The sequence below is a fragment of the Pseudophryne corroboree genome, chromosome 10 (assembly GCF_028390025.1).
Source record: "Pseudophryne corroboree isolate aPseCor3 chromosome 10, aPseCor3.hap2, whole genome shotgun sequence".
NCBI classification, from domain to species: Eukaryota; Metazoa; Chordata; class Amphibia; order Anura; family Myobatrachidae; genus Pseudophryne; species Pseudophryne corroboree.
The window spans coordinates 28,910,484-28,923,629 of record NC_086453.1 but is presented as its reverse complement, the minus strand read 5'-3'; the positions used below and the strand labels follow the sequence as shown (position 1 = coordinate 28,923,629).

The window sequence follows — 13,146 nt, the reverse complement described above, 5'->3', positions numbered from 1 at the left end:
AACAGGTGAATAGAGATATCAACGACTGGTTGTGTCAAGTTTATAGCAAGAAAAATATTGAGGTTGTAGAAAATAGGTTAACAAGTGGATCAGATAGCCCAAGTAAAATTATAACATCAGTATATTATTTTTTACAAAATCTGGATATATAAAAATGGGAGGACAGAGATTTTACATGTAGATATTTAAAAAAATAAAATAAAAAAATAAAATATATATATATATATATAAATATGTACAGTCACTGTCAGATAAAGAGGAGGAGGGTGTTGGGTTTGGATTACTTGTTTCTAGGCTAAGGTCACTTTTGGCAGCTCTCTGTTATGGCAGAGGCACTGGTTGAGGCGGAGTAATTCTAGGCATACTTTTTTGGCTGAGGAAAGGGAATCGAAATTTCACAGACTTGTAGAGAAGCAAAGACACAGCAGCTGCAGCACTATTCCCAGGATCGGCTACAGGTATGACACAATTTATGTCGTGAATAATGCAATTAATGCACAACTCATGTAAAGTTATTAAACATCTGTATTATATATTTTTTAGCATTTCTAGTATATAGTTCTGTGGAGTGGTATAATACATTATTGAAGAAGTTCAAGTGCTTGAATCAGAGCCGGGGTATATATTATGGGGTACTCCCTGTCTGCGCCACCATGCCCCATATTTCATATCCAGTATCCTTGTATGTGTGGCGCAGAACTTTGGCAGCATAGCCCAATGATCCGCCTCTAGCCAATGACAAACATTTTGGCACATCAGCTGTCAGTTTCACCATTAAGAACCTGTTGTCCCTCCATGTGAGTGGTATTAATTGTAGGCAGGGGCTCTGAGAGGGGGTGGGGGTGCAGGTACTACTTACCTGGGCCAGGCTGTTGGGAGAGGCCTGGAGTGGTGCCGGGCCAGGGATTGCCCCCACCTGTAACACTTCTTACCTGCCCACTATCTCTGCATCTAGGTAGCATTACAGTCACAGCGCCACATCAGGCAGTGAGAGAGAGTAGACTGATATCACTGAACAGAAGTAGTCTCCTCTCTCTCACTGCCCTGTGTGTCACTGAGGATGTGCTGCTATACAGGCGTGGGCGCAGTGGTAATGGGCAGTGAGGAGATGTGTTACAGGTGGGCTCATGGAGCAAACCCTCCACCCATCTAGCCACCCCTGTGCAAGGGTGCTGACAGCAGTGCCGGGCCCAAGTACTGGGAGTGGTCGTGGCCAGTCCCCCACCTTAGGAAATGTTCAAAATAGTAGTCTGTGTGCAAATGTGATGCGGGTGTGCGCTGTATAGGGGGGCCGGCGTGAAGACTGATGGGCGCCGGTGTTAGGCAGGTGGTGAGTGGGTGTGATCAACATGTTGACACTGACAAAATATCAACATTACACATGTCCATATTGTGAATAAAGCAGTGATAGGGTTAGGGTTACGTTGCAGTTGGCATTAGGGTTAAGCTTGTAGACTCTGTTGTCAATTCAAAATGTTGTTATTCAGACCATGTTGACATTCTCATGTCGACATGCTGATTTTTGACAATATGACCGCGTAGTGTTTCCAACTGCAGTTTGCAAAACTGACCCTCCAACCATCAGAAAGAGCAGAAACATGTTTATTGTCAAAATTATTGAAACCACTTGCCGTTTGGTAAGTATGAAAAGATACTGTAATGCCTCTGACACCATATTATGCCCCCACATGCCTGTGTCACCATACTATGCCCCTACTGTAATACTGAAAATGACCTTCTCAAAATGGCCACAGCCTCCTCTAGCATCTTTAAAAACTGTCTTCTATGAGGCAGCGGCCATTTTGGGAAGGCCATTTTCAGTGTACGCATATACTGTAAGTCACACAACCAGAGTCCGTATGCACAGAGTCACAGTTGTGATTGAGACGCAGTGTCTCAGAAATGTCTTGAAATTTTTTGGGATATTCCTGGGTAGTTGAGCATCTATGGATGCACAATGTAGGCATTTTGGTCTTCCACATGCAGATACATGGCTGTACACAAGGGCAAGGGTTTGTAGCAATATTTTATAAAGTTACAGACACAAGTCTTGCAAAGGACACAAACAAGGAAGCTGGTGCATCCACATCAGAATCGTTGTCAGTATCCGGAGCCTTACCTCCGGCGGGGGCTCCTGGGGGTTGCCGTGCCGGTGGTTGGCGCGGCTGTGGTGACAGGGAACTGCTGGCAGCTGGTCCTCCTGGACGGGTGTGTGGCTTCTGAGGGCCGGGGCTCCGGAGAGCCGGGCACTGCAGCGAAAGTTGCTGCAGCAGGGAGTCGCTGTAGCAGCCTCAGGGTGTCAGAGGCCGGAGCTGGGCTAAAGCTGTGTACTACAGCTGAGTATGTCTCCTGTGCTGGTGGCAGCCATGTTGGAGACCAGAGGATTGTCAATGAAGTTCCCACTCGGTGTCCAGCCAATCCTGTGTGATTTCCCCTTACAAAAGGGGGCTGGCCCAGAGGGAGAGTGCCAGTGCTTCAAGTTACTTTCCTGTGAAAGGTTCTCAAGCTCTGTGCTCCCAGGTTGCTTCTGGTGTCCTGGTCCTGGTTGCTCTCATCCATCGGTACTCTAACGTTGCTGCAATCCTGTTGTCTAAGCCCGTCGCCACTCGTGGAAGCACTCACGGGTCCCCAGGTTGTAGAGGTGCTTCAGGTGCTAACGATGGTTCCCGTAGCCTCGTCTTTCTATCACCTCAAGCCACAGTATCCACTTCTTCTAAATCAGAGTTCTTCAACCTCATCTTTCAATCACCAGCCACAGTATCCACTTCTTCTAAATCAGAGTTCTTCAGTCTCGTCTTTCAATCACCAGCCACAGCATCCACTTCTTCAAAGTTAGAGTCCTTCAGCCTTGTCTTTCTATCATAAACCACAGTCCTTCAGTTCTTCATTACCGGAGTGTTTCAGCTTCATTCTTCAAGTCGTATAACTATAGACTCCAGTTCTTTAATTCAGTTTCTTTCGATTCCTCAAGTATTTGTGTATAACCTGTTATTCATTAAAACTACAGTAAACATCCTAGTGATATTTGGTGGACCCCCTTCTTTTAAAGTAAAGCATTCATTACCTTCAAACCAGAAATAAAGACACGGAGACTTGAATTTTGGCAGAAAAATTGCTAGCTATTTATTTGTCCCTAACCAATAGCAAACCTGTAATAGAAAATTTTATTAAGATGCCGCACCAGTCGGCATATGGTGGCAGCAAAGAGAACGGCTCTATTAACCTACATTAACCTTAAAATACTAAAAATTCAAAACCATCCTAATTTACTACAACTATCACAAACCGGTAATAGGTGACAACTCAACCCCCACAGTGACTACCCACCGCTCCTGGGTGCCCTGCCGCTGCCTTCCCGGATGGGAGGTCAAGCGGCCAATAAGTCGATGGAGGTGAGTGCACCTAAACCACACCAAAGTAAAACACTACAGTTTACCATAAAAATACAAAACTGCCGTTCTTTTCCACCAATAAATAGCCAACGATAAAACCAGCCAACAACTTAACGCCAAGGCACCACGTGCCAGAATTTCTGACCACAGGGCGGGAGGGCGGGAAGGCAAATCACCACAAGAGAGAGATAAAATGGCCTCACCTTCCCTATATATATCAAACCCTCCCCTTCAAAAAAGGCTGTACTTTCCTCACAGCTAGGTCCACCCCTCACCAGATGTTTAACTCTTTCCTTTCCTATGCAGTCAATTCTCTCTCCTTATCTTCTTACGGAGTCCTCCTAGTTCCTTATGCCCTCCTGCCAACGCTACCACTTAATTGGGCCTCCACCCCATGAGGAGGAATTACAATCAGCCACCTCGTTTATACACCTCACAGTCAGCTGTCCCTTCAGCCAAAACTCGTTTGTCGGAACCCCAACTTACGCCGAGCGTGACAATCGTCATGTTACATGAGAAGGTGGGGCCAGTGGCAGTAAAAAGAGGAGAGCTAGACAGATGAAGGGGCCATGGGGCAGCAATTGTGCCACGTCATGGCCACATGGAACTTCTCTACTTTATCTCGCTGTAAGGTTTGATGCATCTCCCCAATAGTGAGAGAGAAATACAAACACTGTATACAATATTGCCCAATCTTAAAAGACTGCATGTAGCAGCAGGAACAGAGCCGGCCCTAACTAATATGATGCCCTAGGCAAGATTTTGGCTGGTGCCCCCTAGCACCGTCGCTAGATCTGCAGGAGATGCTTGGCATGAGTCAGCTGGCAGCTCTGCTAACGTAGGTCGCCTTAATATTTGCATTACTATGTGGCTAGGATGCACAAGCAGCTTCTGCTGATTAAAATGATATGCAGCATGCCTATATTCTGTGTGCAACTGCGACTGTATCTGCATACGAAATGCTACATTACAATGATTTCCAGGAATACACTGCAACGTAGCATTTCATATGCAGATACAGCCGCAGTCACACACAGAATATAGGCATGCCGCATATCATTTTAATCAGCAGAAGCTGCTGGTGCCCCTAAGCATACCAAATGCCCTAGGCATTTGCCTAGTTTGCCTATGCCTAAGGCCGGCTCTGTGCAGGAAGATACAGGATGGGTTAAGAAAGATGAAGTTAATATTGAGATCTCAGCTATGATAATTTCCTATTATTTATACGTTAATATTATTGTTTTTTTTACATTTTTTGTTTATTACAGAAAAATAAAAATGAGGCTGAACGATCCTGAGGACTACTGGGCTCGCCTTTGCTTATTCCTTGTCCTGATGCAGATACTTGCACTGGTATAGTAAACTGTTATGTAATGTAAAAATAAGCTGGTACATTAAATGCACACACTGTATTGCACTAAATATAATGTAACCTTGCTGCAGATGTACTGGATAAATAGGCCCCTGAACCCACAATGGTAATCATTAACATACCGTTTTGCCAGATGAGTCTTTGTGGATTTAAGCATGCAAAAGCCACCAGTTTAGATGGAGGTAACAGAGCAGCTACAGCTTATAAATAGGCAATCATACAGTGCAGCACAGAATAAATGGGGAGGAATGCGTGTGATGCGGCCAGTGGTTGTGTGACTCTGGAGTATATTCATAATTTCTGTATAATAAATGTATCACTTCCTAAAAACCGCTTCTTTTGTGGAGACAGTTTTTTGGCAAGTGAAATATTTCTCCTTCCCCCGCATTCCCCTCCCTTACTGCATGGTATCTGTTCAGATGCTTGACAACGTTAAGGTCGACAATCATTAGGTTGACAACTATTGGTCGACATTGATATGGTCGACATGGACAAATGGTTGACACGTGAAAATGGTCGACGCACAAAAGGTCGACACAGCATTTATTTATTTTTTATAATTTTTTAACTTTTTCATACTTTACCATACTAGTGGATTACGATTGGGAATAGTAACCTGAGCCGAGTGCAGCGTAGCGGAGCGAGGCACCTTGCCCGCAGCAGGGTGAGCAAAGCGAGCCATGCAAGGGGACGCGGTGCACTAATTGGGGTTCCTGGTCATGTTGCGGAAAAAACGACACCAAAAACAGTTCAAAAATCAATGCTGACATTTACATGTGTCGACATTTCATGTGTCGACATTTTCATGTGTCAACCATTTGTCCATGTCGACCATGTCATGGTCGACCATTGGTTGTCGACCTTATCATTGTCGACCATTCATAGCGGCACGTTCTGCAGTGGCGCCCACCCTTCCTGTACCGGAATGTGATCAGAGGCGGCCCTCTGTACTGGTCGACATAATACTGGCAGGCTGCCTCGCTGTAAGTGCCCCCCCCCCACACCTGCCTTTAAATTGACTGGCTGGCCGGCTACTCACTGCAGCCGCGGCCCCCCCGAAAGCCCCCCACCTGCCGGGATAAATCAACTGGCTCCCCGGGGCTGGCCGGCTACTCACTGCAGTGGCAGCCGCCTCAAAAAAAAAAAAAACACCCGCCGGTAAATTAACTAGCTGTCCGGGGCTGGCCAGCTACTCACCGCAGCTGCGGCCTCCTCGCACCCCCCTACCCGCTGGTAAATTAGCTGGCTGCCCAGGGCTGTCCGACTTCTCACTGCAGCGGTGGTCCCCCCATACTCCCCACCCCCCTTCCCGCCGGTAAATTAACTGGCTGTCCGGGGCTGGTCGGCTGCTCACTGCCATGGCAGCCCCCCCCCCCCCCCCCGCCACCTCCCATCCGCCGGTAAATTAGCTGGCTGCCTGGGGCTGGCTGGCTGCTTTCAGCAGCCGTGGCCCACCCTCTCCCACCCCCTCTGTGCTGCACAAGCTGCCATGTAAACGGCAGCTTCTGCAGAGATTCCAGGCTGTGGGGAATGTAGAAATGTTGACATTTAAGTGATAATGAATATGCCGCTCTGTGTGATATCCAGTCAATAGCTCTCCACTGAAAAGGTCTTCAGTCAGTACTAGGTCTACCACTAGAAGTCAACATACATTATGTCGACAGCCAGGGTCAAAAGATCAACAGAATGAAAAGGTCAACATGTGAAAGGTAGATAGTTCAAAAGGTCGACATTGTCAAAAACTCTATATGACACTGGTCAACATTTAAATAACACTTATATTTCCAATGAAAGGCAACGTAATAGTTACAATGAGATGGAATAATTAGAGTGATGGATTATCATACGGTTGTTATGTCCAATAAATTGAGTTTAGAGTAGTTATAAACAGTTGAAGGGGAGAGAGGGGGGTTACAATGTAGAATGTAGGGGTGGAGGATAAGCAAGGGAAGAGAAAAAAAAGGTGGGGGTAGAGAAAGAGAAAATACTCTGCGAATCGGGTTTGGGGGGGGCATCTGTGAAAGCATTCCTATAGATTTTGCTTAATGGTACTGTCTATAAGAATATCTGGTGTACAGCTAAAGATTTAGGGGTATATGCAATTGTGGTCGAATTCCCGAAATTGTCGAATTTCGGGACTTTTTCGCCAAAAAAAAAAATCGTCAATGCAATTCAGTACTTTCCGTCAAAAAAACAGACTTTCAAAATTCGACTTTTTGAAATTCGACTTTTGTCAAATTCGACTTTTCTGCAATCATACAAGTGCTGCAATTCGACCAAAGTATATTCAATAGTTGGATATTTAATGCCACGGCCGCAGGGCACTGTATAAAAGTGACCCCCGGCTGTGGCATTATCTGTCCAGCTAGTGGAGCCCGATGCTGGTGTATAAAATACGGGGGACCCCCACTCTTTTTGTCCCCCGTATTTTTTGCACCAGCACCAGGCGCAGAGCCCGGTGCTGGTTTTAAAAATACGGGGGATCCCATGTCAATTTTTCCTCCGCATTTTTAAAACCAGGACGAGCTCGAAGAGCCTGAGGCTGGTTATGCTTTGGAGGGGGGACCTCACACCATTTTTTTCGGGTTTCTCCCGTTTTTCCCCATTTTTTTAAATCGCTGCAAAATCCGGCAAATCGGCCGTTTTTCGCCCGCGGTACTGTCGAATCCATTTTACATTGAAAATGGTGAATTTCGGCAACCAATTGCCGAAATTGGACGGTCGAATTGTGTCAAATTAAAAAACGGCGATAATTTGCTGCGATTCGCCGCTTATTGCATATACCCCTTAGAGTGCCCGGAGGATAAAGAAAACACTATTAGTGAACTCAGCCTGACGAAGTTAGGATGGGAAATGTTGGGAAAGAGAGGATGGGAAATGTTGGGAAAGGGCAGCACTAGAGAAGTATAGGAATGAGCTTTGGATGACTCCGGGTTCAGGACAGTCACGTCATTTTATACATGTATTACCATTTAGAAAATATACTTCATTACAGACACATTTTGGAGAACATGACATTTTACATGGTTTGGGCACTTCTGGATTTTCACAGGTTGGTTGGCAGCCTGATCCGTAGGGTTCAAAATACATATTATCAGGACATTTTACTTCACAATCTTGCAGTTTGACACAGACTACAAATCTCCCACTAGTCCAAGTCTGTTGAAGCAGTCCAGTATTACATTCACAATCACGAAATGTGAAATCTGGGCAGTCTTCCGTAGGATTAACCAGAGCCGGCCCTAACCAATATGATGCCCTAGGCAAGATTTTGGCTGGTGCCCCCCTAGCACCACCGCTGGTTCCGCCTCTGACCTTGCACCTCTTTCCCAGCACCATCACTCCTCACCCATAGCAGTCCTTATTTTGGGGGTTTTACCCCTATATTTTAAATAGGAACAGTTCGCACATTTGGCGCACAGCCCAAAAAGGGGTGTGATTTTGATGGCAAGAGGCATGGCCACACAATAGTAACCCCAATTCCAATTACGCCACACAGTAGTGCAACTTTATTCACATTTGATCATGCAATAGTGTCCATAATTCATATTACATCCCACAGTAGTATCACTTTACCTTATAAACGTTACTCCTCACAGTAGAGCCCCTTATTCACATTACATCACACTGAATTGCTCCTTATTCACATTACACCACACCCTATTGCTCTTTATTCACATTAGATGACACAGTAGTGTCCTTTCTATACGCAACGCCACATAGTAGAGCACCTTATACACATAATGCCACACATTAGTAATGCATTTATACACATAATTCCACACAGTAATGCCCCTTACACATATGAGACACATTATTAATGTCCTCATAAACATAATGCGCCTTAAACATTATGACAACCTTTATTAATGCCCTTTTACACATAATGTCCCTTACACATATGCCGCACATTATTAATGCCCTTATGCAAATAATGACATGTATAGTGCCTCTACACATTTGCTGCACATTATTAGTGCCCTTATACACATAATGACACACATACAGTAGTACCCTGTTACACATATGCTGCACATTATTAATGCCCTTATACACATAATGACACACAGTGCCCCTTACACATATGTTGCACATTATTAATGCATTTTTACATGACACACATAATGCTCCTTACATATATTCCAAACACTACTGCACAACCAACCTACTCACATGCACACAGCACTCACACTGCCACTAACACTGTGACCTCTGCCTCTGCTTTTTTTATGAAAATGCATCTTATTTGCAATGCATTGGTATGTGGCCAGGATGCACAAGCAGCTTCTGCTGATTAAAATGATATGCTGCATGCCTATATACTGTGTGAGACTGTGGCTGTATCTGCATATGAAATGCTACACACAGAATATAGGCATGCCGCATATCATTTTAATCAGCAGAAGCTGCTGATGCCCCTAGGCCTATCAAATGCCCTAGGCAATTGCCTAGTTTGCCTATAGCTATGGCCGGCTCTGGGATTAACCAAGTTGGAACATTCCAAATAACAATTAGAGGAATTTGCATTGTCATGACTGTTCGGTGGGCAACTGTTCTCTGATAATATGCAGGTGGGGGTATGTTCTGCGCTCCCTCCAATAGATGTTCTGTGTGTGTGAAGTGGTTCTGTCCGTGCAGCCTAGGTTCCAGGGGTAGGAATTCTTTTCGAGTATTCCTTATTTTGACAGAGAGAAAAAAGGAGAGGGGAACCTCTGGCGCTACTGGATAGGTTTTAGATAGTGAAAAACTCCAGTGGTGTTTTATGTATAAAGAAGAATGTTTTTATTTTTTTTGAAAAAGTATATAAAAAATATAAAAATGAGTGTGCGAAACAGCAATATTAGAAAAACAATATTAACAATATTAAAAAGACATTAGTATAATCAGTATTATCAAAAATGGTTGTTCAGACCTGATGCTATTTAAAACTGCTTATTGTCAATGTGAATTAAAAATATACATATATGGTAAATATACATAGATAGAGAGTATAATTAATCTCAGTTGCATGTGAGACGGCTTTAAAAACTGTGAACACCATGCAACTGTGATTTCTTTGGGATTGTTTACAAAAAGTTTGCAACAAATAGAGATTGATACATTTCTGACACAGTGTTCAAAAGTAGAATACAGATGGATACTGTTGCTGGAATGTTTCTCTGCTAAAGTTCTTTATAGTGCATGCACAGTCTCGTTAAAAGGGGAGAGGAGAGAGCTGTCTCTCCGTTCCTAGGATTACTGTAATGCCGTTCCTGTCTCATGTAAAGAGTAATTCCTTTTTGGTGTTTGTTTTTAACTGATGCAGAGAAACTCACATATCTTCGTCCCCTACGGGACTGGTGGGCTCAGTTCCGAGCGGTGGCGGGTCGTGCGTGCCTTTTTTCCTCCGGAGCCGCGATGTTGCTGCAGGCGCCTGCAGTGCTGATCCTCGTGGAGCTTGAGCGGCCGGCGTATTCCAGGGGGGTCAGGATCTCCGGATCTGAGGCAGGTGTCAAGGGGGCGTGGGCCAACGCGTTTCACTCGGCTATGGATGCCGTGCTTCGTCAGGGACTGTGTCCCCGTAGGGGACGAAGATATGTGAGTTTATCTGCATCAGTTAAAAACAAACACCAAAAAGGAATTACTCTTTACATGAGACAGGAACGGCATTACAGCAATCCTAGGAACGGAGAGACAGCTCTCTCCTCTCCCCTTTTAACGAGACTGTGCATGCACTATAAAGAACTTTAGCAGAGAAACATTCCAGCAACAGTATCCATCTGCATTCTACTTTTGAACACTGTGTCAGAAATGTATCAATCTCTATTTGTTGCAAACTTTTTGTAAACAATCCCAAAGAAATCACAGTTGCATGGTGTTCACAGTTTTTAAAGCCGTCTCACATGCAACTGAGATTAATTATACTCTCTATCTATGTATATTTACCATATATGTATATTTTCAATTCACATTGACAATAAGCAGTTTTAAATAGCATCAGGTCTAAACAACCATTTTCGATAATACTGATTATACTAATGTCTTTTTAATATTGTTAATATTGTTTTTCTAATACTGCTGTTTCGCACACTCATTTTTATATTTTTTATATACTTTAAAAAAAAAAAAAAAACATTCTTCTTTATACATAAAACACCACTGGAGTTTTTCACTATCTAAAACCTATCCAGTAGCGCCAGAGGTTCCCCTCTCCTTTTTTCTCTCTGTTCTCTGATAATAGACAAATGGATACATTTTATTTAACATAAATTCTTCAATTCATAAAGTATTTAGCATATTGCTGCTGGTTTACATCATGGGCATAGAGATTTTACGGTAGCTTTGCTAACCAGTACTAAACAGCACATTCCTGAATATTCATTTATCTTACTTAATATTACATTTACAAAGTTACAGTAATGAGGGGAAGGGTTCAGTATGTAATCCCAATGGACAGGATGGCGGTGGTTAGAATATCGACATCGGTATCCAGGCCATTAAATCAAGACAGACCCCTAGTGTCAAAGTTGAATATATTACAGACATACACATCACATGCAAACACCACACAGATAGCCTCCGTGCGCGTACTTAGTCTGCTGTGAATGCACATATTCGCAAATTCGGGAGTGCGCGTCAGCGCGTGTTATGTGTTATTACGGTAGCATTTGTAATCGCATGGAAAAGCCACAAAAACATATTACATATTTCACACACTTAGGGGGTGATTCCGAGTTGTTCGCTCGCTAGCTGCTTTTAGCAGCATTGCACACGCTAAGCCGCCGCCCTCTGGGAGTGAATCTTAGCATAGCAGAATTGCGAACGAAAGATTAGCAGAATTGCGAATAGAAATTTCTTAACAGTTTCTGAGTAGCTCCAGACCTACTCAGCCATTGCGACCAGCTCAGTCCTTTTCGTTCCCGGTTTGACGTCACAAACACACCCAACGTTTGCCCAACCACTCCCCCGTTTCTCCAGCCACTCCTGCGTTTTGCAACTCGAACGCCCGCGTTTTTCTGCACACTCCCATAAATCGAACAGCTTCCGCCCAGAAACACCCACTTCCTGTCAATCACGCTACGATCAGCACAGCTATGAAAAAGCATTTTCGCTATACTGCGATTAGTCACTTACTGTGCATGCGCTTAGTTTTTTTACACAAAAGTTAGGTCATTTACTCACGGCATAAATGACCTAACTTTTGTGTAAAAAAACTAAGCGCATGCACAGTAAGTGACTAATCGCAGTATAGCGAAAATCAGCAATGAGCGAACAATTCGGAATGACCCCCTTAGTACGTTAATTACACATAGTCTGCCTGCACCACACATATAACTTATATTTGTTTAAAGGGCACAGCAAGGGAGGTATTAACCTTTACAGGATGCGAGGGGACAGCAATAGGTCAGAACATTGTGATTGGTATCCACATGTGCAGTAAATTATGGGCAACATTCTGGTATCAGTTTGCAGAAGATAGCACGTTCCTGCGCAAAAATATGCGCAGGAACAGAATATTGATATTAAAGTGTATTTACTGTATTTAATATTCATCAGAAACCCAGTGGAGACCAACTGTTAATGCACCTGGACCAAGGCATCGCCCACCTGTTCAAATCAACCTATGACCCCTCCTGTACTGTAAATGACCAGCCCTTTGACCTATCTATGAAGAGTTTCTATTGTGTTGTACTTTGGAAGATTGTATAAAAGCCAAGCCTCTGGCCGGACTCAGTCTCACTCTCACTCTCACTAAGGGTCATCTTGCTTGATTGATCTGAGCCCTGGACCAGGTGGCGCAGGCGAACAAATGTATGTATTCATTGGTTGTAGCTTCTTCACTGTATTAGTATTGTATTTCTCTGTAACCCCCTTTTAAGTAAATATTTGTTGCTGCCTTGGAACACAACATTACATACAAATACTGGTGTTGCATTCTGTTTCTGTTCAAGGTTTATACTGTATTTCTGCCACACCTGAAGCTGCATTGTGCTCTCAGCGTGTCGGAGGGTGTGTATGCACTGAGTGTACTTTGTACGTCTGTCGCAGCGTGTGTATGCAAAGTGGGTATACGGTACGGAGCTGTGTACGCTAACTGGGTAAAAAGTACGTAGGTTGAGGATTAGTTACAGCGGCCACAGCGGCTCGATTACAGTGTGCAATAAGGGCACTGGCTCATTCCTGAAAGTAAATCGAACTTTACAGTAGTTAGCACCCTAAACTACCCCTGTACCCTACCCTAACCCTCCCTTGTGGGTGGCGAAACCCTAACCCTCCCTTCCCCGCTGCCTAATCCTGATTCTCGCCTCTTGGTGCCTAACCCTAACCTCCCCTTCTAAGTAACTATCCCTAACCCCCTCTCCTCGGTACCTAACCCTAACCTTCCCAACCCTACACCCTAAC

The 13,146-nt window shown here is 44.2% G+C and overlaps 1 long non-coding RNA gene across 1 annotated transcript; it reads left to right on the top strand.

Moving 5' to 3' along the window:
* The first annotated feature begins 388 nt into the window (after nucleotides 1-388).
* On the top strand, nucleotides 389-12,647 carry LOC134966924 (uncharacterized). Its single transcript, XR_010188743.1, has 3 exons — nucleotides 389-458; nucleotides 4,661-4,745; nucleotides 12,301-12,647. It is a non-coding gene; the product is annotated as an uncharacterized LOC134966924 (long non-coding RNA).
* The last annotated feature ends 499 nt before the right edge of the window (nucleotides 12,648-13,146 follow it).